This window comes from Theobroma umbraticum, unplaced genomic scaffold, assembly GCF_002168275.2.
Source record: "Theobroma umbraticum cultivar Fairchild unplaced genomic scaffold, ASM216827v3 scaffold_228.0, whole genome shotgun sequence".
Taxonomy (NCBI): domain Eukaryota; kingdom Viridiplantae; phylum Streptophyta; class Magnoliopsida; order Malvales; family Malvaceae; genus Theobroma; species Theobroma umbraticum.
The window spans coordinates 2,636,541-2,642,497 of NW_018397274.1; the positions used below are offsets into that span (position 1 = coordinate 2,636,541).

The window sequence follows — 5,957 nt, forward strand, 5'->3', positions numbered from 1 at the left end:
TGATATCTACTTGTGTGTCATAATTCTAAAGTAGTTCAAAATCTAACATGCAAAAACATTTCGTCAAAATCCCAAATACTCGTTCAATAGTTGCTCACAATGATGAATGGCAAAGATTAAAAAGTTCTTTCTCATTTTCAAGACGAACATTACTAAACTCTTTCAAGTGATATCAAACACCTTTATATGGACATATAATTCCATTCGGAATGCCATATCCAGAATCAGCAAGATAATATATGCTCACAAGTTTACAGACATTATATTATTGCTAAATAATTTAGTTATCAAATGAATGATAATTTAGTTATCAAATGAATGATAATTTTTAAATTTTTAAAGTTCACTATTTAACCTTCCGAAATTCTAAATCCTCCTAGCCTTGAAAGTGAATCACCTAAAATATGAGAATCATGTGCACTTCATTCCCAACCAATAAGCACAAAGGTAAATTTTAAGTCAAAACTAATACATTTTGTGTGGTTCCCCTTTTTCAACCACAAAATCTTTCTTAAATCTCAACTGGCACAAATGTACGAACAAGAGTCCCATCTAACACTCCCACACAATCCTATTATTATTATACAATTTAATTGTAAATCTTTTTTATACAAATAAAAAGAAAACAAACAAACTAAATAACAATAATTCGTATCTTAAAGTATGGATAAAATCTATGATTATTCCTAATCTGAAGTGGAGTGGAATCATCGGGCAACCTAATCATATTCTTATGTAATTTCAATATTGCTTTCAAGACAATTCTAAAGTATCGATAAATTGTCTTAATTGATCTAAAATATATTAATCCAATAATTCACACTCTTACATTATGACCAGTTATATGCAAAAATATAATCACTTGTTCTCTTACAAACACATATCTACTTGATTGTAACAAATTGCTCCTATTAAGAATGTCATAAAACTTAAAAAATGCTACCGGTCTCATTCTAATTGGGTTCATATAACGGAGATCTCCTTTATATAAAATACTATCAATGCACAACTCTTTCTCTTGATCTTGATTAACACTAGGCTCACTAGGTATATAATTCCTAGATTTATAGTTTTCAATAAAAAACAACTCTAAAAGCTAATACCGATGTAATTGCACCCATAACTGCTATGTGCAAAGATTTTTTATCCATCTATAAGAAATAAATATAATCACATATATATTCAAACTGTAGCAAAACATGTATATTGAGGAAACCATTACTGTAATGTTCAATAGATTTTTTCAAAAAGGTAAGAAAGGGATATCATTATTGTAAAAAAAACATTATAGAAACTATCAATCTCATGGTAGAAGGCAAGCAACATGAAATAAAAAACAAACAATCCCTATTTAATAGCTACTTGTGAATGAAGAATAGCCAAAACTAGCAAACACAAATTACTAGTGAGAACAACCAATAGAACAATTACAAAAACTTCTAATCAAGTCAAAAAAAACCTAGGAACTAGTACGAAACATCCCACCAAGGACCAATCACAAAATCATAAAGAGAAACCAACCATAAAGTGGTTGCTAAAAATCACAAAAGATGATCAAGGACAAAAAAAAAAATCAACAAGCCATATAGAAACCCAATAGAAAGAAGTAGAGCACTATCACATCTAAAGAAAATGAAGTCAACCAACGAGATAGCCAAAAAGCCATATAATCACTTGTAAGATACTTTTAACAACATTTCAGTATTTTCAAAAATAAAAAAAGTTTTGACTTTATAACAAATACCTAAAAGAAATAGTGAAGAAAAGAGACATTTATTTTCATTTTTTAGAGAGCAAGAAGAGCAAAACATACCTAGCTATTGAGAGAAGGAAAAGCTATTAGAGGAAGCTGACAACAACATTGATGAAGGAAACTGAAGGTGGAGGAAGGGATGGTAGAGCAGTAACTTGAGACTTAAGGTAGAAAGCTTGTTTTTTTAACTAAGAGGAAATTGTCTTACACCCCTCGTGGGCTTAAGACAATATACAGGGTCAACGAGTCTTTTTCTTGTTGTCCCATAAAATTTTTTTCATTTTGAAAATGTATTTAATCTCTCAAATAGCCTTAACTTCAGAAAATGTTTTCTAGAAAACATTTTATTGTGAAACAAATATACCCCTAGATACAAAAATGTCAATTATGCCATGATTAATCAAAATTCTTAGGTTGTAGACACTAGTTCTAATGATCATATATCTTGCTCTTTAAGTAGTTTCAGTTTTGTTGAATTAGTTAAAAATTGCTATGTTTAGTTACCCAACAATGCTAAGACTATTGTGACTCATATAAAGACAATCAAGTTGACTTTCTTGTTGAGTTTAAAAAATGTTTTTTGTGTTTCGTCATTTAATTTCAATCTCATATCAATAATTAAATTAACCTCCTATTAAAAGGCTTGTATTCTTTTTACTGATAGACTTTGTGTTATTCAAAATCTCCTTTTATGAAAGGTGACTAAGGTTGCTAAAGTTTCCTCAAGAGTGTACTTCTTAGAAGATTACCAAAATGCAGATTATCTTTTTAAATGTAGTCTTAATAATTTTGTATATTTTTCTTTTAAGTACTCTATAAATGCTTGCATAACAATATATAAGCAATTTGACTTGTGGCATTTCAAATTAGGTGGCATACACTCAAGAAGAATAAATGCCATTCATAAATAACGTCCTGAGATTGATTGTTTAAAAGACTTAGTTTGTAAAGCCTGTCTTTCTACTAAATGAAGAAACTATCATTTCCAGTTCATATTAAAAATTCAACCTATGCTTTTGAAATTGTGCATACAGATGTATGGGGACCTTATACAATTCCTACTATGAAGGATCAACATTAGTTTCTCACTTTAGTTTATGATTTTCCATATTTTACATGGATTTTCTTGATGAGAAGTAAATGAGGTGCATAAACCATTTTGCCATCTTTTTACAAATATGTTAAAAATCAATTTTCATTTACTCTAAAATCTTTTAGGACAAATCATGTAGGAAAATTCAATCTTCCTGATTTTTATGCAAAGCATAGCATAACACATCAATTATCTTATGCAGAAGCATTTCAACAAAATAAGGCTGTTGAGAGGAACCATCAACATATTCTTGTGGTTGCTAAAGCATTAAAGCATTAATCTTTCTTACTTATTTCTTTGTGGGGAAAAGAGATTCTTACTACTACTCATATTATCAACAGAATACCGATTAACATTCTACATGAAAAATCACCTTGTGAAATGCTTTATTTCAAACCTCCTTTTTATGATCACCTTAGGGTATTTAGCAACTTATATGTTGTATCTACATTAATACAAAACAGAAAAAAAATTGAACAAAAAAGCAACTAAATGTGTAATTTTAAGACAGCTAAGTGGCATAAAAAGGTATAAGGTATATGACATTAAGGCAAACAAGTTTCTTATATCCAGGAATGTAGTTTTTCATGAGCATATTTTTCTTTTTCAGTCATTAAAGCATACTTTAGATCAGTCTACATTTTTATAAATACTTGGTATGCATGACTTAAATTTTGACATTTCAACTCATAATATCGTAAATTTTCCACTTAATCCTCATTTTTCAGCTGAGTCATCTTTTTTTACACCTATTAGATCATTTGGCATTGATTCTCAATCAAAATTTATTGATATACCGCATCATTCATCTAAACATATCACTAAACATAGTCCAATAAAGTCCGTTTCTGCATTTATTAGTCCTACTACTGATATTGTTCCATTGCCTATGAAAAGTAGTTGACCTAGACATGTTCCAAAGTACCTTGAAGCTTATCAAAGTGATATACGTTCTTTTTCTCATTTAGTTACATCTTATCTTATTACTAATTTTCTTTCCTATCATTAATTATCTTTTACACAATATATTTATTGCTACCTTTCCCAAACTTATGAACCTAACACCTATGATCAAGCTATTAATTATTCTCATTGGAAAAATGCAATGCAATGTGAATTAAAAGCTTTGGAGGATAGTGGAACATGGAGTGTTGTGCCTTTTCCTTTTGATTCTTTTACAATAGGTTGTAAATGGGTGTTTAAGATTAAAATGAGTGCCAATGGTACTGTGGAAAGGTATAATGCAAGGTTAGTAGCTAAAGGTTACAATCAAAGAGAAGGTTTTGATTATCAAGAAACTTTTAGTCCTATTATTAAATAGACTACTATGATAGTTTTTCTAGCTTTAGCAACTACCAAAGGATGGTTTTTATCACAGTTAGATATTTATAATGCATTCTTGAATGGAGATTTAGAAGAAACAGTTTATATGGACTTTCTCAAGGGTTATTCTATTAAAAGGGAGTATCTATCTGGTTCTAAATTGGTCTGTAATAAGCATAAATCACTCTATGGTCTTATGTAGGCTTTAAGGTGATTGAACTCTAAACTTACAGCTTCTTTACTAAAATATTGTTTTACTTAATCATTATCAGACTATTCTTTATTTACTATGACAACAATCAATGGGGAATTTGTTGCATGACAGGTACATGCTGATAACATAGTCATTGCCAGTACTACAACTTAAGTAGCAAATTGAGTCAAAGAATATTTGAGTTCTCAATTCAAGTTGAAGGATCTTAGAGCAATGAAGTATTTTCTAAGACTTGAGATTTCAAGGAGTCAGGAAAGAATTTTCATTTGTCAGAGAAAGTATAGATTAGATCTTTTAGAATAGTCTAATATGCTTGGTATAGAGCTAGCAACTGCTCCTATAAACTATAGTCATAAGTTGAGTAGACTTACTGATAGTAGGGAAGTTGCTGACTCAACAAGATATCGACAATTGGTAGGAAAGCTTTTGTAATTGACGTTTACCAAGCTAAACATTTCACATGTAGTTCAAGTGTTTTCACAATTTATGAATAAACCAAAGCAAGACCATTTATCAGCAGCATATCGAGTGTTAAAATATCTTAAGTCAACTTTAAGGTAAGGGATATTGATGAAATCATATTCAAACTTAGTTATATTTGCCTACCCAAAGAGTGATTGGGCAAAGTGCCCTAATACACACAAGTCAGTCACTAGTTATTGTATATTCTTAGAAAGTGCACTAGTTAGATGGAAATCTAAAAAGCAATCAATTGTTGCTCGAAGTACAACAAAGGCAGAGTATTGATCTATGACGTTTATTTGCTATGAAGTTATATGGTTGAGATATTTATTGTCTGATTTTGGTATTAAGCATGAAACAACAATTAACCTTCACTGTGATAATCAACCTACAATTTTATTTACCGTAATCCTATATTCCATGAACATGCAAAAGATATAGAAATTGTCATTTCATTCATTAAAAGGTGCTTGCATGTGTGATTAATCTTGTAGATGTTTCTATAGATTGGAAAATTGTAGACTTGTTTACCAAAGCAACACTACAGATTTCTAAGCAAGATGAATATTCATGACATTCATGCTCCACCATGATTATTCATCTTGAGGGGGAGAATTAATTTGAGCTAAGATTGTGAAGAACTTGGTTAGTGCTATGAAGAACTTGGTTGCAGAATTGAGTAAGGATGCGTGTTAAGGAGGTGGAGACATATTCAGCATCTAAGCTTATTGTTTGAACTTTACAATTTTACTTTTACTGTTTACTTGTTGTAAATAGGAAGTAAGTTAGTTACTAATTGTCTTTACTAATTTTTCCCTCATTTGTAACAAACTTTTCTTCCTTTTACATTTCCCTGTATATAAACCTTTGACTTTGTAAATTTCATTGAGAGAAACAAGAAAAAATTTTCTTTCCACAAAAGTTTTTCTTAAGCTTCCGCTATTTTCCATACTTTTCACATGTATATGAACCAGGTGAAAGAAAAGGAAGTATTACAAAAAACAGAAGCAATTTTGTACTTTTTCTTGCACATTCTCTTTCTCTATAATATTGGTGACGGTGATTTATTGTGTATTTGTTTTGATGACTTGACTTTTGCAATTGTGGTTTGA

General features: G+C 30.0%; 1 pseudogene; it reads right to left on the bottom strand.

The window, feature by feature from the left end:
* LOC110427341 (uncharacterized) overlaps positions 1–5,957 on the bottom strand; it is a 12,745-nt pseudogene that overhangs the window by 208 nt on the left and 6,580 nt on the right.